Source organism: Taudactylus pleione, unplaced genomic scaffold (assembly GCF_031769625.1).
Source record: "Taudactylus pleione unplaced genomic scaffold, aTauple2 ptg001314l, whole genome shotgun sequence".
Lineage (NCBI taxonomy): Eukaryota > Metazoa > Chordata > Amphibia > Anura > Myobatrachidae > Taudactylus > Taudactylus pleione.
This window is the reverse complement of record NW_028285714.1, coordinates 7,384,688-7,408,864: the sequence shown is the minus strand read 5'-3', so window position 1 is coordinate 7,408,864 and position 24,177 is coordinate 7,384,688. Positions and strand designations below refer to the sequence as shown.

General features: G+C 38.6%; 1 protein-coding gene and 1 pseudogene across 3 annotated transcripts in view; one reads left to right on the top strand and one right to left on the bottom strand.

The window, feature by feature from the left end:
- Positions 1-24,177, top strand: part of NRG3 (neuregulin 3) — a 944,800-nt gene that overhangs the window by 745,816 nt on the left and 174,807 nt on the right. The gene's annotated exons all lie outside the window — the stretch shown is intronic.
- On the bottom strand, positions 15,726-15,844 carry LOC148443236 (5S ribosomal RNA; annotated as a pseudogene).

Here is a 24,177-nt window from a genome sequence, read left to right as displayed (position 1 = left end):
ATCCCACTGCAGATCTCTCATGTGCCACCTTGCCCAAGGAAGTATATCTATAGTTGACAATATCATGTCAAGTAATCTTAGTCCCATATGGAGCTGAATTCTGCCATGATTCTGAATAAGTCTGACCATATTCTGTATCTTGTACATCTTTATTCTGGAAGACTGACAGTGTATTTCTGGGTATTTATCACAACCTCTAGAAATTTGATTAACTGGACTGGATTCAGACAGCTCTTGTCCCAATTTATAATCCAGCCCAGCATCTGCAGACATTTTAGAACCTGTCCTACATTGTCTCGCACCATATCCTCTGTTCTTTTGGATATCAATATTTCGTTTAGATAAGGCCAGATCATAATCCCCTGGGCCCTTAGATGCACCATCACAGCCACTAGCACCTTAGTAAATACCCTTGGTGAAGTCAATAGTCCGAAGGGAAGACATGTGAACTGGTAATGTCTTCTTGCTACACAGACACAGAACCTTAGAAACGTCTCTTGACATGTTTACTGGAATGTGGAAGTAAGCATCTTTTAAATATATCAATACTAGAAAGTCTTTTTGCATGAGACCTGCCAGAATAGATTTTAACGTTTTACACTTGTTCAGTTTCCTTAGATCTAGGATAGGTCTAAACTCTCCTGATGGTTTCTTTACCAGAAATAGCAGTGAATAGAACCCGGTTTTCCTTTCTATAGCTGGTACAGCTTTTATTGCTGGCAGATTGATTCGTTTAATTAAACTGTCTTCCATAGCAATCCTTTCCACTTTTGTGGTTGGCATTCTTGATGATACAAATTTGTCTGTTCTTGGTTCCTTTTTGAACTCTAATCGGTATCTATTGGATACCATATCCAGTACCCATCTGTCTTGAATGTACTGAGTCCATTGATTGGTGAATTGTAATAGCCTTCCTCCTACTGCTATTTCTACAGGGGCCTTGTAGTCATTGCTGTTTGGATTTGAATCTTCTGAAATTCTGCTGAAAGGACTGTCTGGTGACTCCTGAAAAATATCTTCTATTGTACTGACGACCAGGTCTGTACATCTTAGCTTCTCTATACTGCTTCCTTGATGATACAAATGGGTAACTATTTCACTTATCTTGAGGTAACCTATAGGATTTACCTCCCATCATCCTTTGTATTAGTGAATCTAATTTACTGCCTAACAGGAAAGAACTCTCATATGGTATCGTAGCCAATCTGTTCTTTGAACTTGCATCAGCCTGATTACAATCAATACTTGCTTCAGACCTAGATCTTTTAGACATTTGCATAGACATCAAATCCTCTTTGGACGCAAACAACTTTTTCATCCATTCCATTAACTCCTGAAACTGGTTAGGTGGTTGTGAAATTATGGGTGCAGGATCTTTCTGAGCACATTCCTCACAAAACACCATCCCCTGAGTCCCTGGGAATGGTTTATCACAGGCAGAACACAGACATCCTAAATGCTTTGTCTTAGCCTTAGTTTTAGCTCCACCAGTCTTCAAAGGCACACTAAATGGAAAACACACCAAATAACCTATCACTAATATACACTAGCTAACATAATCTATATGAAAGCCCACTGAAGGGACTTACCTCGGATGGGCACTATATGGCTGTTGGGGAGAAGGTCCTGTGTCCATGCTGTGGCATGCTATGATTTTTATGTTTGTAGATAGGAGAAAAACATGCAGTGTACCTGCGTCCAGTGTGCAATGCCATTTTGTATCCCATGATCCCCACACGTAGGCTCCGTGTGTACACGCACAAGCTCCTGGTCCAGCGCACCCTCCTGCTCATCACTCACAGGAAGCCCTGCATACTAGTGGCTCTGTGTTTCAGCCTGCTGCTGCGGAGACTCTACCCAGACAAAGCGGATGTCTCCTTTCCTCCGGCAGGTCTGCTGCACATCACCTTCATGTCCCACTGGGGAACCACCCCACCTCAGCTGTTGCATTACAGGTGCACTGGGCTAGAGATTTTAGGTAAGTCCCATGCTATAGAAAGAACAACAACAAACTTCCCTATCCTGCTCTATACTGCTGGAGACAGGAAAAAAAGACAGGGGACCAGATGAAGGGGCTGGATTATATATGGCAAGGGGGCAGTCCCTGAGATAACTTCCTGTCTATAATAGGGGGAACAGGTCCTATTGCCAAGTTGTAGGCTGCCATGGAGGAACGAAGAAGAAAAATGTGTTAAAGTTTTAAAGCTAAATATTATGGTGCCCATGGAATACCTTGATTTGTCATATGCTGGTCTCCAGTTTATAAACTGTACATTAGAAACCACCCTCCGAAATTGCTCACTTGCTGCAGTTTGTTATTGCCAAAAAAATAAACTACATTTTAGGATGATTCAAAATAAACCTATTTAATTTCTAATTTTTAATGTTTAAATATCCAAATATTCGGCAATACAGAATATTCCGAAATACGGAATATTTTTAGCATGACTGAGATAGTGAAACATTTGCTTTCTGATGGTTTAGTGTACACAAACTTTGTTTAAAACACAACATTATTAAAAATATAGTATAGAATAACCTTCAGGCTGTGTGTATAAGGTGTATATGAAATATAAATGAATTTCATGTATGTACACAAACTTTTTTGATGCACAAAATAATTTAAAATATTGTATACAATGACTTGCAGGCTGCATGTATGAGGTGTATATAATACATAAATGCATTCTGTTTTTAGATTTGGGTCCCATTCCCAATATATTTCATTATGACATGCAAATATTCCAAACTACGGAATATTCCGATATCCAAAATAACCCTGGTCCCAAACATTTTGGATATGGGAGAATCAACCTGTACTACAGTATTTTTGTATGTAGCATTTGTTCTTCTGCTATTTACTGCTCAACCTATGGTATAATTATTAAAGAATTAGAGCTATTAACAATAATCTGGATATGAAATTACAATGATAATAATTTTGTTAATTTATTTCAAAAATAAAATAATAATTTCAGCAGTTTTTCTTAACTGCAAATATATAGGACCAAGAAGGATGAATTCACTGTGTTTTACCTACCAAATACCCGATCTCCACGGAACATAAGCACACCTGAAACACATCCAAGAAAGGGGGCTCTTCCATGGGGCAGGAGTTTGTTTATAAGGATGAACTGTCCAATGTAAAAAGAGTGTATCATACATTGACTTTCCCCTAAAACTGCTCGGTTAAGGAACAGCAGATTTACATATACATACCATACAGCACCCACAAACACAGGGCATTTTGTTATAGGGCTTCATCAGAAAGAGTGCCTAAGGGTAACCAAGAGAAGGATTAGATTTACAGGTGTTGTATTGAATAATTCTTAATCAAGCAACTTTGGACACCATTTCAACCATTGGCGCCTCCTTACCTGTCTGGCAAGGGAGTCTGTAATTGTGCACATAGGCAGGATCGCAATCCCACGTATGAACACAAATTAGCAATCTGGTCGGCTTCTAGGAACTGCATTGGCTGCAGCCTTAATATGATTGTAAGGGCTGCTGTAATAGCAGGCAAGTGGCTTCTACAGTCTGGACTGGCAGTCCCACGGGGATCAAAAGCCTCCTCTTGAACTGTCTGTAAAATCTGCTACTGGTTTCAACTATAAAAAACGAGAAAGATTAAACAAACACTTATTTGAATGCAATCAGCAATTTGTAATATAAATAATCACATAATTATGCAAAGTATAATAACCATTCTAAACATAGCATTTGAGGCTAGGGCTCCATAGCATTAGTTTTCCTAGATATTAAATTCCAAACATCATATATATTTTTAAAAGTTCAAAATAGCATGTTTGATCCTTTCTGTATAGATGCAAAACAATTAATATTGAACATTATTCATGATTTACCTACAACTTCTATATTGTATTGAAACTAATCAAAAATATCTGTTACATAAATAGGCTTTCAAAATTAGCTGAATGATTTTTAACTCTAAACCTCAATAAATGTCAAATAATTGAATGTTTAAATCTGAAGCACCTCTCGCAAATTTACACCAACCAATTGGAGTCAAGAGGTGTGTGCACATCCAACCATTCCTGTCTCTCTTGGCTTCTTTCATACAGTTTTAACTTTATGAAGTGTGTTAAAATTCAATTAGACCACCGCATAATAAATTACATTGGCTATCAATGGCAAACAGTAGTGCTGGATAATTAACTTTCTAACAAGTCATTTAGCAGGCAGCACTAAACAAAACCTCTGCAGTTTTCATACACCGCAATAAACCTAATTCATAATTGTAATATACTTATATAATTTGACTATTGTATTTCACTACTAATAAACTCAATCTCCACATTTTACATTTAGTGTAATTAAGAGTTTAATATGAGCCAATCGGCATCAGCATAATAAACATATAAAACATGCCTAACACTATTTATAACTTCATAAATAAAAAGTTACATTGCAATATTGTAGATGTATCACTTGTAACATATAATCAGCAAATATTAAAGCAGACAGAGATACTGTAGAACAAGCTTCTAACATTATATGAGCAAGTTGTGCGCAAATAAATTGTGATACTGGATTATTGAAACATTTGAAGGACAATTTCCCTGTTAGACAATTTATGTGGATGACAAGAAGCTGTGCAAATCTGTAAAACATTTGAGGAAAAGTCATATATACTTTTTAAAGGTTCCAGGAATGAGGTTACCGAAGGGTTCTACATCTACAAAGTTTTTAGAAGGTCCATAATATAGAGATTGTTAACAGTCTGCTAAGGTTTTGTCCATTTGTAACCTGCACCTTCAAGTTCCTTACTATGAGTACAGTAGTTCACTTTGTAATATCCAAACATTTCCCCACCAGCTACAATTGTTACTCCATAACAATACAGGAGAGATGTATCAAACCTTGGAGAGGGAGAAAGTGGGAAGAGATAAAGTACCGATCAATCAGCTTGTGACTATCATTGTAAAGACCATCTTTTAAAAATGACAGATGTTGATTGGCTGGTACTGTATTTCACTCTATTTTCTCTCTCCAAGGTTTGATACATTTGCCCTTACAATTTGTATGAAGCTCTCCCCACACCTCTTAGATTGTGAGCTCATTTGGAAAGGCCATTTCCCTTTCACTTTAATGTTTTTGTATGTTATTTATTAATATAATGTACAGTGCTGTGTAGAATGCTAGTGTTCCACATATACAAACAAAAAGTTTGTTTTAATATATATATATATATGTATATAATATATATATATATATATTTAGGAGAGAGAGAGAGAGAGAGAGAGAGAGAGAGAGAGAGAGAGAGATATGCACTCTCAATAGTCCAAATATCCATCCATTGCTGAGGTGCAACAAACCAGGGACATCTCAACTTCCACTGGGGTTCCATAATAATGCATAAAAAATGTCCGCACATACCAGACTTATTAGAAGTATAGAATAGTATTTACTAACAACATATTGACAGGATACATGTGCAGGATCAATGTTTCGGTCCTTAACAAGACTTTTTCAAGACAAGTGTTCAGCAGTCAGAGTATCAAACCAGACTGGCTTTCCGGGTGGGACTAAAAGTACCTTACCCTGAACACTCCCACTTAATCAGTTAACAGCCCATCACAATTAATGACCTCATCAGGTGTGCGCATAGAAACAATGCAAGTGGATCCATACACAGGTACAGCATATCATCATTAAAATAAATGGTATAGACAGTGCTACTTACCACCTAGGGCCGCACTGCAAACCACATGCATCTGCGTTCCACAGTAATGGAATTCCGGTCAGTTGATCACAGTTACAGTACCTATTAACAGATCACATTCATCGTTGTGCGCCTGATTATACTCAGTTATCATTGACAAAACATCAGCCCAATGCACATAATCAAATTAAACAGAGCTGTGAATTCACCAACATCTGCGGCGCAGACTAAACCCCATATACGTTCCATACTGATGGAACGCATACCTGGGAGTTCCGGTCATGGGGTGCCGATCAGACAATGTTGGAGCAACATTATCGAGTCCAGCACTATGTCTTCAACTGCATTCTACCTGCATGGAGTGCACAGCACACATACCCCCGATCACATGATCGCAGTCTATATGTAATCAAGAACCTTGAAGGGCACAATATGTCGATACTAAATTTAATGTAGCCAGCCACCATCTGTACAATATACGGTGATGGTGCCTATGACAATAAACCATGTCAAAAAATTATATTATAGACCTCTTCGATTGTAAGCTCATCTGCAAAGGCCATTTCCCTCTCACTTTAATGTTCTTGTAAGTTATTTATTAATATAATGTACAATGCTGTATAGACTGTTAGTGTTCCACATATATAAACCATGTTTGTATATACTATATAAATTTGGTTGTATTTATTTAGCCAATAAAATCAATAGTCTAAACAAGTTTGTCTATACTACTGTATATACTATATAAATTTGGATGTATTAGCAAATAAAGTCATGGGGATTTTGTTCATATTTTGATGAAAACATTAAGCTTGCAACCCAGTGTGAATGACCTTCACAAGAGGTCCTTTTTTTTATCCCAAGTGCTCAGGGAATATTTTTTTTTTATATTTTGTTGTTTAAATAAGCTACATATAGGACTAAAATCTTTTTTAACAGCAGTAGGTTTGACATGATGTAAAAAATTACATCAAGTACAGAGGAGTCTTCAAATTAAATGTTGCATGGCTGCTGTGTAAGTTAGATAATGAAAGATTTTACATTATTTGTGCTTTTTTGGAATAATGTAATTAGTATACATGAGTCTCACATGTTCCTCAATTGCTAAAAAATTTTCATATTACACATTTATATATTTATATTATGTATTACCAAAACCATAATTATTTACATTTGGTTTTTACTTCTGCTAACTTTAGAAGTAATATGAGCCAATTAATCAAACACTCCATGAACAATTTAGGGTACTTGTGTACTTTGACTCATTGCAGAGAGAACCCAATGAATGCTTTAAATGGAACTACCGAAAGTTGTCCCAACCTAAAGAAGAAAGTTGTCTGCTCGCCATGCTTCGGTCTCGGTGGCTCGCTACGCTTGCCACAAGGTTATATTCTCCATCTATGCCCACTTGGATGGTAGGGAATGAAGCTGGACAATGGAAATGATGCTAGACAATGGCTGATGATGTCAGGGTCCTCTCCGTGAAGGGGATTTAAACATTACCATGACTGATAATAATAATGAGTGTAGGACACTTGGGTTCTCTCTGCAATGAGTCCGTAAAGTACACAAGTACCCAATTTAGAAACAACCAGGCTCAGTCTGGGCCACCAGGGAGTGAGGGAGATCCCCGATGGGCCCCTCTGGTTTATAGCCTCTATAGCTGGAGGACATGGCCTAGCGCAAGTCATGACAGTGATTTTCAGTGCAGCTGTTTGCCGGGCATTGACTGACTGCCGCTGCAGGCAGTGGGCAGCAGGCGGCAGGCTTCATCTGAACCATGGATTTTATTTTATGGAATCAGTGGTGCCGCTAACGTCACGAGTCGCCAGCGGGGGAGGAGTCTGGTGGCACATGACAAAGAGGAGTTAGGTCCATCATGAGGAGGAAAGAAAACCAATGAGGTGGATCCAGGGAGTCTCCTTCCCACCCAGCACACTGAATGGCATAGTAAACACCATAAATTAAGCCAACAAAGTTAGTAGTCCTTGGATTAAGGTGTAAATTGACTAAGGAGGAAATGTTTACTTTACTTGACTGGTTAGAGAAAATGCAGACTGTGGGCCTGATTCAACATGGATCACAAGAGCATATGCAGATCGGTCGATGGTGCATACTGCGCATGCGTATGCATTGCAGTGCGCTTGCATGAGTTAGCATTGCGATTGCTCAGCGATCACTAATGCAGAAAGAAAGCTATTGCGGAGTGAGTGATGGGATGCCACCATTTGGAGGTGGTGATGTGGGTGTGGTCAGAAAAATGCAGGCGTGCCTGTCGGTTTGAATGCCATTGCATGGGTGTGCATAAATTAGCCACTGCAACTGCATACGCAGATTGAGTACTCACTGCATACAACAAGGTTAGTAATATCTGAGTAAGGTAAGACCTGTGTAAATATGCATGAGGGGCTGATGTTATTCGATGTTACCGCTGTATATGCAGGACTGCAAGTTATTATGGATGTGAGATAGCGGTAGTGAATGTCTCTATGCTGGCTATGTAATGGCTTTGCAATTGCATTTATTAGCATATTTTCACAGCAGAACTTCATGCGTAATAGCAATCCGTAGTAAATCAGGCCTAGTATCCCTTCACATGAAGTTGCATTAGATCACACTGTCTAATGTTTGCTGCACAAACTATTGAATTAAAATGCTGTTTTGTTAATCCTTTGTATTATATTTTGGGGACATACACTGTCAGTGTGTGTCCTCAAATTATAATAGAGAGGATTAACGATACAGCAATTTAATTTAATAGTTTGTGTCAGCAAGCATAGACAGTGTGATCATTATCTAATGCATCTTCATGTGAAGAGAGTATTAAGAAAGGGAATGATCTACTGTATATTAATAAATATAATATACCCTAGTCAAGTACAGACCTCATACCGATACTGCCGACTCTGCATGCTGTTTGAGAGACTCACCAAGTGCCATTTACATTCTCAGTCGCACACAGATATACAAGTGTTGCATATGAAATTATTCAGCACAGTCTCCTGGTGCTTCCTAGTCACATCACATTGGGACTTAAACACATTTTTGTCACAAAAAAAATGCAAAAAAGACACCCAGCGCTAGCAGTTGCTCACGCGATCAGTTACGTCATGCGCAGCTGTTTGACCCGATGCAGCAAAGATGGGTGAGGACAAATCTGTGAGTCACAGACAGAGGCGGGCTGATTCAATCAGCGGCAAAAGTAGCATGTTAACTTCTGAAGCCAAATTCTGCTTCCTCCCTATGGAGGTGCAAGCAAAATCTGTCATAATGCGTGGAACATATCCGTAACACGAGCTGCCAATGGCTATTTAAATCTTCCCCATAACAGCCTAAAAAACCCACACTTATCATGGCATAGCTATAGTGGGTGAAAGGTTAATTTGTTTTCTTTATATACTATACTATGGCGCACTTATAATGGCTGGCCACTCCTCTCTGATTGGATAGTCACACTCATTCCAGCTAATGCCATGCCTCTTAGTGGGCCTCTATGATTGCATTCCCCTGGTGGTCCCTACATTCCCCAGTCTGACAATGGAAACAACCAAGATTGGTGCATTTACATGATCTGCAATTAAATTTTTCATCACTGAGAACACTTCTCAATAATGTCTTCACATTCTAGATTTACAGTATGCCTTGAAATTCCATCTTTGGTTAGAAACCGTTCCAATCTTTTTATGAAACATAATTCTATAAATGTTATATCATTATAAAAATTTCAGAGGCAGTTGATCACTCCATCTTGAAAGCTGATTAGCTATTAGAAGTCAGTGTACACATTATGTACAGAAAATCAACTTTTGTGTTGATGCAGTTTTATCACATTTTACACCCCTTCTGCTGGAACATAAAAAAACATATATGTAAGTGGTCATAAAGGGACAATCATACTCCATAAAAATGATAGTTTTTGGTGTTTTAGTTCAATTTTCTACTCTACAGTCCGAATTACTTTATCTCTGAAGGATTGGAAAACAAACTGTTTTAAAACAATGCACCTCTGCTGATTTAGGCCCTGATTCAGAGCCGGACGCAAGTGGCTGCTCGTTCGCTCCGAGCGATGTTTGCCCAACTGCGCATGCGTATGGATCGTAATACGCATGCGCGAACCACTCAGTGCGGCCGAAAATCGTGTGCTCGCAAAATAGCGAATGCCTGCTATTTTGAGTGACAGAATGAGGCGTATGTGGGTGGTAACAGGGGAAGGTGCTTGAAAACGGGGAGTGGAGATCCGATCGCAGGCGTGCTTAAAGGTCAAAACGGGCGTTTTATGGGTGTGCATATTTAAAACAGCATTGTCATTGACCACGTCACTGGGTTATTTTAGAGCCAGAACTGCTCGCAAAATTGTGGTAGCAAAAACCAACCACAAGAATAGCGAGCAGCTCATACCCTGGTCGATGTACTCGATTAATCTAATAAATAGCGGACATGACGTGGGATGCGAGCGGCCAAGGGGCGTAGTTTCCCAAAAAAACGAACGCAAGTTTTGTTCGCTCGTTCAGACCTAGAGGCGTGAACAGACCGCAAACAGCGAACGGTTCATTTGAATAGCCACCCCTATTTTCTGGACGAGCGAGCGCAAATAGCGACCGGCTCTGAATCAGGCCCTTAGTTAGCTGATTAAAATCTATCTCATTTGACTATACAATATGCTCTTAATATATGTTTAGAAAAATAAAGTCTTGATTTTTAAGGGTCTGTTTAGTAACAAAGAGAGGAGTAGAGAATGACAAATAATGAAGACTGAAAGAAATAATAATAAAAAAACATTCAGATGTATTGGTTAAGCAAGTCATGAATCTAAGAATACAATAAAATACAGCATATTGCATATATTAAATGCAGTTTATTGCATTACTTTCTTATTTGCAGGACAATAACAGTTTCATGGTAGGCTAATCTGCATGCCATATGTCCTTACAATAAAACCATGATTGTCAAAGACATACACATTTAGCCTAATTTATTGCATTGTGAGGTTTTATAGCTTTATATGCAGGTACTGAAATCATTTTAGCTACTGCATTTTTTACACCATGTTGTGCATATTTTTGTTTATTGTTTGTTTACTGTATCATTTTACCTTTGCATTGAAATGATATAATGACAATGTCAATGAGACACAAATACTTGCTTGGTTGGTATCACAATTTCTCAAAATGTTTATAAAATATATTTTTATCTGTTACACTGTTTGTAATGTGTGTGAAGAAATCAATAAAGTGATTTCTAGCAAGTGAATTTTGAAAACTTTTTTAATTTGTTATGAACGTAATCCTTGTTAAGCAAGGTCAAACTGATTTATAATTTGAGAAACTGCTGAGGGCATGGAGACAGGCAGAGTTGCATATGAAACTGTTCAGCAAAATATTTGCCTCAGTCCCCATTTGGCTGCAAAATGTTGCATATTTCGCTGGTGGAATTTAGCCTTAGGTTTTCCATATCCTATAGTACCTCAATATACAGCAATATACAATATACAGTACCTCAATATACAGCAGTAGTACAGTAACTGACCATTGTCGGAGAACAACTATCCAGATAAAGAAATTAACTGATCATTGTAACTCGTAGATGTATATACAGTATTGCTGAAGACTATTTTTAGAACAGAAGGCCAAGATCTAAAAAAATATTTGAGTATGCAATAGGTCAGAAGTGGCTATCCTGTGGCTCTCCAGCTGTTGTTAAACTACAAGTCCCAGCATGCTTTACTAGATGACTGGTGGAAGGTATACTGGGATTTGTAGTTTCACAACAGCTTGAGAACCAAAGGTTAGCAAGGCCTGCAATAGGTTGCTTTGTTATTTATATTTTGTCCCATTTTATGAAAAGCAAATACTGAAACTGCACTGGTGGTGCAGCGCAAGTTGGAATAATGAACCTTACTACATCAATGTCATCTGCTTTTTCAATAATATTTCAGCTAGTAGTAACCCAATATAAGCAGAAGTTGTCAAAGATACAAAAAAGCTTTGTAGCAACATATTTCAGTAAAATAAACTTTTATTTTCTAATGCATTATTAAGTTTCCATATGCTGAATCCAATTCATGTGCTATACCTATGGGTATTTAATGTAGGCTGTCAGGATGCCTCCTGTCAGAATAGCAAAAGTGGCATCCCGATGGTTGGTATCCCGTCAGGGGTCGGGTAAGTATACTAGCGGTATTTCCATGCCTATCTAAAGTCCCTTGTCGGGATTTGGATGTCGGTATTGAACCTGGGTGCATCATGGCCGCTGGTCTCAAAACTACATCCCCCACAGAGAGACGTGAAACCCAGACATAGTGTGATTTGATTATGCTTTCATCACACCATTTGATTTGTGATATCCAGTGGGTGAGGGAAATGTATGCTCTGCAATTTCTGTCATAAAGGAACGTCCCATCCCAATTTACAGTTCAGTGAATGCTGTTGTAGAAGCTAAGCCTGTTCTCCAGGGAGACTGAGGGGTCCTGCAGTTCTTCCAACGTTGCTGTGTAAACCCTGATTGATGGATGGGTGAAGTGTAATAACATGTTAAATACAGTAAAGTTCTGCAGACAGGAATATCTCCAAATGCAGAGATTGTTGTTGCAATGAGTGAAGAAACTGAGAGAAATAAAATTTAACTATATCTGAGTTAATGACAATTCCATATTCATATATTACTTACTGTTTGTGTATAGTATTCCGAATGAGCTGCATATGCAGTATTGTCTTTTCATTTAATGTGTTTACTTTTCTGATGCTAATTCCTGAGCAGCTATATATTTTTCTCATAGTGATTCAAAAGAGGATAAAAAGAGAACATTTAATCCACAGCAGCATTAAGAAAAAGCATTAGAGTATGCGCATGTGTTCGGTAATGCCTCTAGTGTAGATCAACACATGCTCTCTCTTAATTAGACTGTGTAATCATAGTCAGATAGAACAAGGTGTAAAATCCAGTAAAACTGGCGTGTGTTGGCTTCTGAAGAGATAACAAGGTATGGAGACACATTACTGCTTTTCTCCTTTACAGTGCAATAGCTGTCCGTTACTTTTATTGCTATATTAATTCCCACTCCATAGAGACATACTTTTGTACTAGGATTTATTTGAAGAGTAATTACATTGCCTTTTTTATTGCTTTCTGAGCTGAACATGGATATTACATGTGCTTTCAGTAGAAATGACTTGGGATGGGATCAGATCATATTTTTATCTGTGTGTGTGCGTGTATAACTGTCTGTATCTTATTTTCAATATATAATATTTTCAATTATATGTATGTGTGTGTGCCTGTGTGTTCAGTGGTAGGCTTGATACAGTGAGCTTTACACAGTATATAGGCTTGATACAGTGAGCCTATACACAGTATTTACATCTTTCGCTAAACTGGAAGTTACATTTCTGTTTAATTGGTGGAACACAAGCCAGATATTAAGTGGATTGGTTGCTATCACTAATTGTTTTATCTTCAATCATACAGTATAATGATTTATTCTTACATATATTTCCGTGATGAGTGATGTTTTATGTATATGTGCCTGATCACTTTTGTGATTAATTATCTGTTTGTGATATTATCAAAATTATTTGTGACTCCAGGCTCCTGGAGTTGTGTATTTAAGAGAGATATTGGTATAGCTACTAGTCAACCAAGGTCTAGTCTGGACTGAAAACTTTGACCATCTCTTTTTATCTGCACATGTTGAATAAATATTGTTTTTTATACAGAACACGTGTAAGTGCCTTCTACTTTTTGAAACTATCTGGATGTTTGGGTATATTCCATCTGCACTGAGGATAGTTACACCCAAGCTAATACCGCTTACCATGATGTGAGTGCCCTCTCTCTTGGGTTTAATAGTCACTGTGGTAGGGTACGGAGATCAATTGCAGTGGAACTGAAAACCCAAGATGACTCCAATGAACATGTCATGGCATCTGATAAGAGCAGAGCAAGTATCTCTGGTGTGGCAAATCACTAGGCAAAATATTATTGGGCATCCATGCCCCCCCAATCACCTGCAGTCTTCTGGCGATACTAATCCTCCAGCTACTTGTTTTTTTTGCCCCTTCACATGCATCCATCGTAGGCTAAGAACCTCCTATTTCAGGTTTCTGGATTACAGATGTGAATGCTCAAGAGGCTCCTCCTGATATGAGCCTAATCTTCCAAACTCCTTGACTGCACATGCGGGCACACCTGAGACTCCCTCTGATGCACCATAGGGAATGTAGTCTTTACCATGTTCTAAATATTTGTGGTTCAATTGGGCCACTGGATGCAGGGATCTGCTGTGCCACCCCCAGCCAGTGGCACCCTAGGCAAGTGCCTCACATGATTAGTGGAAATCTAGTGGTTAGGGTTAAGAATAGGGTTAGGTTACTACCAAAACAGGTATCAGCATCCTAACCGCGTCGGGATCCCAAGTACTGGCATCCTGTACCAAACCCACATGTGTGTAGTGTTACACAGTAGAGGTTATTTACAATGTTAGCATATTGCAAAAGAGTGATCTCTCTACCTCCAACTTCCTATTAGCTGCTATAATCTTGACTTTGCCCCTTCCTCTCACAAGCAGAGACCTACTGTATCTACCATTTTGTCTCATTTATACAACTCCTCTTCTAACTCATTTGTACTAACCACTTGCTCTGTATTGTGCTCATATTTTATTTTGTATGCCATATAATGCATGCTGTCTACAACAGCAGAATCTATGGCGCCATATAGATCAGGAGTTTTATACATCCTACTTATATAAAGTCACAAGCTACACAAATACAGATGCAATATCTACGCATTGTTCTGTGGATTAAAATCTCCAATCACACACTTCCTAATTTCCCTTTGGTCCACTCAGCAGTTAATATTATTGGGGATAATAATAAAATGTACCAACACTGCAAAAGTGTCTTTATTCTAGAAATTATTATTTTTATTTGTTTTCACTTTAGTTAGCAGAATTGTCATTAGTATTTTTTAATGAGTGCAAACATTTTTGATTTATAAATCTCTTGTTCACAATTTGTTTTTGTGCTTTTACTTTTTTTATTTTAACTTCTATACTGTATCATAATTTTTATTGTAGAAAACATAATTGATCTGTTATTAGCAGCATTTCAAGGACATTCTTCTCATATGCTAAATGTGTCAGGAATAGTTAGTTATTCTAAGCTGTGTTTAAGGTGTTTCCTTGAAACTGTATTCCATTTGGCATATTTTATTTATTTGTAGAGGAAGGAAATAGATTGATTGCTTTATATATAAAGGAAGCACAGGACTTGTTATATAACTACAGTATAGATATTTCATCTAATCTACTTTGGCATAAAAAAAAAAATATTATTATTAACAATATGGTTATGTAAATTCTCATTTGTTTCATGCTAGCCACTAGGAGACATTACATTTGCACAATTGGAATATACTATTTTATTTATTTAGTAATATTTGCCTATATAGCTCCAGCATATTCTGCTGCAATTTACAATTAGAATTAAAACAGTAACAGAATAGTAATAAAACAATAATGGGTACTAGGTAAAGCAGGGTACACAATATACGATGTGTGTACCCAATCATGGAACAACGTGATGTAGCGATACTTCGCAAGCACTGTACACACTACATGATGTGCTGTACAACACCAAGAAGAAGAAAGAAGAACTTGTTGCTTGGGCACTCTTAACAATTATTCAGATAGATTCTACATAAAATATTACTTTTATTGTATATGATTGATTAAAATTGAGGGGCACCCATACTACACAAGATTATCAAAGAAAATTACAAGTGGATGTATTCATAGAAACATTAGATCGACCAGGTGTTAACAATTTAAAATACATGGAATGTAAGGTGAGAATATTTAATTTAGAACATACCTCCTCTAATGTCATGCTTTAGCATATATGCATCATAACAGCAGTATGAGGATTGGTAATCTGGTAACCCTAATAATACACATTGATATAGGTTATCTTAAAGTATGTGGAGGTAAAATGTACGAATGCTATGCTGTGTACCACTCTGTCCCCATCAATCGTCTACATGTCTTAACCTACAGCACCAGGTATTCCCAGGTAGTCTCCCATCCCAGTACTAACCAGGCCCAATACTGCATAGCTTCAAAGATCAGACAAGATTGGGCGTACACAGTAAGGTATGGCTGAAGGTATGTTATCATGGAGTAAAATTTGCCCAGTTACACAGAGAGAACTAGATTGATTGTAGGACTATCTCATATGAGGAGTCCAATTTTATTAAGTAAAACACAGTTCAAAGAAAGTATTGCATAAGCGTACTTTCAGTGTTACCACAGATAAATCATCACAAGTATAAACAATCAATTGGAATCATGTTATGCTGTCCGGTATTCCTATAAATTATGCCTATGTCACTGTGTATTACAGCACAAATTTTACACTATATATGCAGATGAGAGGGTCTGCCACAAACTTATTCTATTGCCACTGACAAATTTCAGCACAAATAATACAACAGATGTGTGTGTGTGTGCGGTGGATAAGACCTTCTCATGTTAGTATCGTTCTGTCTGGGTACACTAATCATTGATCAGGTATCACTGACCCAGTATGTTTCACCAAGGCTGGATTTTTATGTCAGTATTGAAACCTGATAAAACTTTGCATCTTTCAATCAGCTTGATTCCAGGGTAAGCATGCCTGCATAACCGCTGTACACATATCAATCTCAATGTTACCGCCTATCTTGATTATTATTGTATCAATTCTGACACCAATGATTACTTGGCAGAATATTTCCAACACAACAGTGAGAATGTATAACATCTATATGAAACAAAATTTTTATATCCTTCATTCAGAACATGTGTGTTTCAAGAGACTGTTGGTGCTTAAATAGGGTACATTGATTCTAGCATAGGGTAAGATAGTTTCAGTGCACCTGTGTGCTGTACAGAAAAATATTCCTGGGTGTAAAGCATTACATCCCTCTGGCCAGCGTTTTCTGCACAATGTCAGAATACATATACAGTAGACTATTAATCCAGTAAAAAAAATGGTGTTGGTTGTACATTACCCTAACTAAATGTCTTCCACTGTATGCAGAGTGTGGTGGCTGATCAGACATGGCGGCCTGTCAGAGGGTATAACTATACATACTGTACCAGGGTTGCTTTTATGAGATTCCGGTCCATGCACTGACAGGACATTCGGGGTAAAGGACGCGTGTTTCACCTGGATGGTGGCTTGTTCACCTCTCCATTGCCGCGTGCAAACTTTTCTTTTAAACTCAGTCCCATACTCATTGTGCTTGTGCTGGTGGGCGTATCCTCTGTTTCCATTGGACAGTCAGACACCTATGTCCCACCATCCAAATGATGAAGAGATTAGTCATATTCGACATACCGCTTTAACCAATGCGCTGTATGAGAGTATTGTCCCGCCTTCTGGCCAATCAGTGGGGCCTATAGTGATTGATGTGACCTACGGCCAATATTGTCTAAGCTGAGGTTGATCTAGTATTAATTCATCAACGAGAGTTGCCTTAAGTCTTGGTATATCCAGTGTTGCCATAAATCCTGGTAATCATGTTTCACAGTGGATTTAATTCTCCGTGGGTATGTCTTCAGACCACAAAAGGGTATAAGTAGAGAGTTTGGCATCTATTTGACAGCGACACAGGGCCCAGGATTAAGAAGTTTTCTTCAGAATAATATTGTAAGTATCCATTATGTGGGGAAATCCTTGTCACTTTATAAATAAAAGGAAGTTTTACTGAAACCGGGGTCTGTGTATCCTTGAGGCATAGCTCTTCATATTAAAGATGAAATAAGTATTAATTATTTTTCAGGACTTGTAAATGTCTACACACAATCAGATGCATTGTAAATAATTGAGACACCTAAGAACATAACATCCATGATCATTATTTAGGGTTGGGGTATTGTCCCTAAAGTCAAATTATAAATATCCTCCGTATGGGGAAATCATATCTATGGAGCATGTTGATTAAAAATAGGTATATATGTCTGTCCTTTTGACATGTTCAGTCATTATATAAATGACTGATATTTACAAAGAAGTGTGGGTCTACCTTATAGTAAAGTTTAAACATCCCTGAAACCTGGAAGTTTGGGTCTACCTTATAGTAAAGAATAAAGATCCCTGAAACCTGAAATTGGGACCCCTGTGATCTATATTAATTCCCCTAACATCTACGGGTTATAAGCCCCCGTATACTGTGGTTGACCTCACAAGGTCAACCCTTATGTTGAGGTTCTATTATTGTAGTGTGGCCCTAAAATCACTGCCTACATTTAAGCAGGCATACCTACTATATTTCATAGAGTTCAAAGGTCCGATATAAATTTTGATCCTGTCCCTAGGTTGAACTACATAGATATATTTCTTTGACTAACGATGTCAGACGATTATTATCATACATGATACATATGTATTAGTACCTTTTTACATCTCACCATTTCTAAATGTGTAGCATGGAAAATCCTTGCAACATGTCCTGTCAACAAAAAAAAAATTCTAGAAAAACAAATCACAATTTGCCAGAAGCAATACATTTCTTGGAAAAAGACACACTGTGGGCCTGATTCAGAGATTGTGCTCGCTCGTTAAGAAAAAGGGGCAGGATAGTTAAATAGAGCTTTCGCACTTTGCGGTCTATTGACGCCTCTATGTCTGAGCGAGGGAACGAAATAAGCGCTCGCTATTTTGTAAAAACGCCCCCTGGCCATTTGCATCATACGTCATTTCCGCTATTTATTAGATTAATCGAGTACATCGAAAGGCGTCTGAACTGCTCGCAGTGCTTGAGATAGGATTTTCCTACCGCAATCATGCGAACAGTTCAGGCTAAGAGACGACCAAGTGACGTGGCCGATGACTCTGCTTTGTTAATTATGCACACCCTTAAAACGCCCGTTTTGACCGTTTGGCATGCCTGCGTTCGGATCTCCACCCCCCGTTTTCAAGCACCTTCCCCTGTGACCACCCACAAATGCCTCATCCTGTCACTCAAATTAGCAGGCACTCGCTATTTTGCGAACACACGATTTCCGACCACAAATGACTGGTTGGCGCATGCGCATTACGACCCATACGCATGCGCAGATGTGCGAACATCGCTCCTAGCGAACGAGCGGCTCTGAATCAGGCCCTGTGAGTCAACTGAAATGTTTCATATTGGATCATATCCCTCCCCTAAGGAGAGGTGGGGATACTACTCCAATGGGAGCTACAGTACAATGGATTTATAAATTGAATTGTTTGGCACCCCTTGGCCTCAGTGCAGTCTTTAAAATTATGATGCTGTTTGTGAATTGTTTTTCTGGATTTATTTTTTTTGACAGGACATGTTGCATGGATTTTCCATGCTACACATATGTTCTTTCAATTTTCCATCTGTTGGTGTTTACTACACTGTCTTTTCACATTTTTCCCATTTTCTGTGATATGTTTAATGTTTTCTGTTATTTCTGCACTGCCGTGTGCTTTGTCATTTTGGAGCATTCATTGACACCGCTATGATGTGTCCAGGACAGTGCTATGAGGGCTGATGCCAGGAACACTTTCCAATATGGACTGCACTTGATATGTTAATGTGTCATACTTTCCACCACCGTGTGCAGGATTTTTTTTTTTTTATTTGCTTGTGTATTTTGTATTGTGTGGCTGAACACTGGCGGCGACAGTGAGCACACTGACACCTCTGTGTGTCAGCTTTTTGTGCTTTGACTGCTGCTGTGGTTTTATTTTTATGTTTATTATTTTTTATAATTCCAAGTGCAGTTGTTTTCATGTTTTGGGTGAGCACATTGGGTTACACTGGGTCTACCACTGCTCACTGATATCCCTGTTTGAGCTTCTCTTTCCTGTACCGGTAATAACTTCCTATTACAGCACGGCTGACAGTTCCTGGGCTTCCCTGGTCACCGTGGCTCCAGGTGATTGACAGACTGCACTGAGGCAGACACGTCATGAGACGGAATTCCTGTCAGGGACCCCGCCTACTCACCGTTCATTGGTTTGCCTTGATCAACTTGCTCCTTACCTGCATCACAAGGTGCACATAGGAGATTACTCAGGCTGCGTGATTGGCTGTCTGATTTTTACTGCAACCCTTAAATAGGCTCCCATGAGATGTGTTTGTTAGCCCCTAATGAAAACTGCCCGCGAGCAGTTGAAATAGACTGTTGGGCCTCAGCATTTGCCTATATTATGTAACCTTTATATTAGATTAAACCCGTTTTATTATGTGGTGGAGTGCAAGTCCTGGAATCTTCTCTGGAAGGAGGGGGTGAGTGTGCATTATTTATATATATATAATATAATGTAACCACAGGGCAAGGTACATCTCACAGATCTTATTGCTAGCTACATAAAATTACATACGTTGCTAGTCATTCTCACCTGCTCCAATAGCTCTCAGTAGGCAGAGCTCCGCAGGTGCCTGGATCCTTCCTGTAACCTGTGCTGGATGGAGGTCCCAGACTCAAGCTGTGCAATTTAGTGTACATATCACTGGTGCTTCTTTTAACCCTTTGAATTAAGAAGCTTCACACAGAGTGCATCACAAGGAGGGTTCAGTAGAGGTGCAGAACATTGTACCACAATGACACTGCTTACTGTACCCTGCGGTGGTGATAATAAATACTTACAAAGTTATCCTCCCTTTGTCGAAAGATGGACAGGGGCAGTTCAGCATGCAGGAGTTACTGTGTGTTGTCAGTAATCTTACATACAATTTATCACTTGGGAAAGATTTCTGGACTGCACAACCTGACTATATATATGATGGGAGGTGCTACCTGATGAGACTAATTGCAGGCACAGAAATAGACAAATCTCAGGTGCACAACTCCAAATTATTAATAATATATATAAATGCAATAAAATTTTGCAATCAATAGAGGTTTTAAAAACCTCTATTGATTGCAAATTTTTATTGCATTTATATATATTATTAATAATTTGGAGTTGTGCACCTCAGATTTGTCTGTTTCTGTGCCTGCAATTAGTCTCATCAGGTAGCACCTCCCATCATATATATAGTCAGGTTGTGCAGTCCAGAAATCTTTCCCATATGCTCCATTTAATGTGCTTTATTGCACATCTGAGGGAAAGGAGATGCCCTCATTCTGGACTAGCACCTTTCCTTATTGGTTTAAAAGCATGGAGTATGGTAATGTATATGCACACTGTATTAGGCACAATTCTAGATAAGTCCTACAAGTTATATACTGTAGTGCAACTTTGGTTCATTTTAGGGGTGTGGGTCCCCCTGGATTGCGTTGGTTAATCTGTCTCAGGGCACTATATTATAACACATTTTAACCCCTCACTATGTGTGTTTAATATATATGTACTTCACTTTTTTATTTTCATTCTTTATATGCAGCCGCAGCTGCTCCTAACTATCTCTTTACACTGCACTTTTCTTACTATGGTGGTGCCCTGGGGCGGCTTGGCTGGGCCAGTTTTGGGGGGTCCTGCGCTCTGGATTTGAACCCTAGTATGTTAGGAACCCACCCGAAAGAGGTTACCTGGATATGGTGGGTGGGCCCATAACCTTGGCCATGATTATGCTAAAAACCTCTATTGATTGCAAAATTTTATTTCATTTATATATATTATTAATAATTTGGAGTTGTGCACCTGAGGTTTGTTTGTTTCTGTGCGTACAATTGATCACTGCAATGTTTCAAAGATTTGCAATGCATGCACAGTGCTGATATCTTTACTAACTTAACAAAAAACAACCATATATAAGCAATATTCATGTTTAAAGTCTCTATATTAAAAATATTTTTGGATTATTTGACATAGTTTTTGGATCTGTTTTCTGTTCTGTGTGCATATTTAACCTGAGCTTTTGAAAATAATATTTATTTTATAAAGTCTGTTATAGTACAAAAGCCTTTGTGGAATCTAATCAAATTAACAAATAGAAGTCTTGAGAAAATGATAGATTCTCTATAGAAACCTTCTCTCCTGGACAGAGAGAGAGAGAATGAGTGAAGTCTACGTTTTAATGGTTCCTATATTTTGTAGTACAACAAGCGAGAGCTGAAATTACATTTCTAGCCCAGCCATTGAAAAGGAGAACAACATTTAATTAAACTTTCATCTTTATCTTATCTATGGAGGGTTTGTTTCCATAATCCTATCCTTGCAATTGTCTTCTGCTCTGTTGGATTTAAGCTTAGGTAATTATGTGATATCTTGAAAGACCACATATCCAGGTTGGGTTGAATTAAGGCAGTTTCTGATCAAACAACTAGTTGAAAAACTTTTTTTTTGCAGTTGTAAGAACAAACATTGAAGGTGACCTTGAGGCATTAAGGCTCAATGTTGTCCTTTGATGCACTCAAGCTAATTTGCATAATGTTGAGGCGTTATATTACATTTATTACAAACAAATTACATGAGTTATTTTTGGCTGTCAGGTTACTTAATACTAAAGAATCTGCCATAATGTTGAAAAAACAGTGAATAGATGATTGCAAGCTTTACTGGTGTATATTGCAGATATTTATTACTTTGTATAAGTTTTTTCCCACATTTTATGGTGCCAAAATTCTACTAGTGCTGAAAGTTATGAAACTTAAGTTTCATGGTACCATGTGCTATATAAGCAGAAGCAAGCAACGGTGACTTGTGTATCAACTAGGAGCAAAGTAACTACACATGGATTTGAAATTTGTCCAGATGCCACAGGAGAGCTCATTCAGAATGAAGAAGCATTTAATGCTAGCCATATTAAGACTATAAACAAATCAGAATAAATATTAATAAATACACTTAAAACAGGATAATTAACTATTGAAGCACAAATAATGCAGAGAGCCAGGTACATAATATGTTGATATGTAGTTAAATGGTAAATTTCTACAATCTGTCTCTTACGGTATGACTCATCAGCCACAATAACATCACATGTCTATAGTGCATGACTTGTCACATGTCTGAGTCATTAGAATTAAAGGTCAACCCAATTAGACTGCAGGTGCAATAATTATTGACTTTGCTCTATGCAAGTATCTGCATGTGTCCAAGCCTTTCACTGTGTGCATTGGAGCCTCACAATGCTGTATGGCTGTACAGTACTTATCCCAAGAGAGGTTACTACTGTACCTTATCATATTGACTGACGTTTATCTTCTATCATCTGCATACTGCTATTTACAATAAAATATACTCTGGTTTAGAATCAACTTTAGAACTAACATACTTTTTCACATCTGTTATGCACCTACCATCTTGTAGGATCTGTCAATATAATACTGCTTTTATACCTAAATTCCTGGTCTGACCCGGAGGTTGGAACAGGATTCCAAACGGGATCAGACCTGGAATTTTTCCGGCCCTGACCCAGGAAATTCTCGAGTCGGTGCTGTTCACACTGGAGCCGAGTCCGACGTCATTTCCAAGTGCCACTGAAGCCAGCCAATCGGCTGGCATGCAACGTGCTCCAGGTCCTCGTGAACCGGTTTTCGCCATTTACACTGCAGGGTTTCACGGGTTGGTCCTGTGTTAAACCCTGCAAGTTACCTGGATTTGATTGCCGGGTTACTCGACCCAGGAATCCAACCCTGTCCCTTTTTACACCAAGGAGCTACCCGGGTTATCCTTGCATTAAACCAGGTTTTAGCTCTGGTGTTAAAGGGGTATAATAAACTAGGACCAGGATAGTTTAACCAAAACAGATACAATCCAGAAACAAATGAAGTTCAATAGCAGGGTTACAGGACACATGGAGGGGTTGAATGGACTTTTTTTGACTATCTCAAGGTTTATTATCCAAGTTGTTTAGAAATGAAAATGGTTTATCTTGATACACAAGATACGAAACTTCAATTTGCTTATTTTATCATAGTGTTATCACTTAAAGGCAGCCACAAAAATAAGGCATTATTGCACAACAATTAGCATTACAACAGAGTGCAGTGGTGGTCTCCAGTTTCTGTGGTCATTGCCAGGGCTGTTTCTATGGTCTGAGGCTCCCAGTTTGAATAGTTAAAATGCACCCCCCCATCAAGAAGCAGTAATATTGGGGAGGGGGCATGGCCTCATTCTGAGGGAGTGTGGTCTCACAGTAATAGGGCATGGTCTCAAAAGACCACAGAATGTCAGCTGCTGTAACAGCTGAGCCCAGGGGTGGCTAACCAGTCAGATGCAAAGAGCCCAAAGATATCTGTAGTTAAAGTGAAGAGCTGACTGCATGTGTGCGCCGGAGGTGAGTGCTGAAAAAGGTGTGTGGCCTAGCTGTCACAAGGCCACGCCACATTTTTGTGTGCACGCCTTTGGTATGACATTTGCAGGAGCATGACCTTGTTTCACACCCATGTTTTTAGTCACGCTGGGGGCTAGCCCAGCACATTGAAAATACAAGCCAGAGCCACATAAAATACACTGAAATAAGCCAGATCCACATAAAATACACTGAAACAAGCCACATCCACATAAAGTATACTGAAACAAGCCCACACAAAATACACTGAATCATGC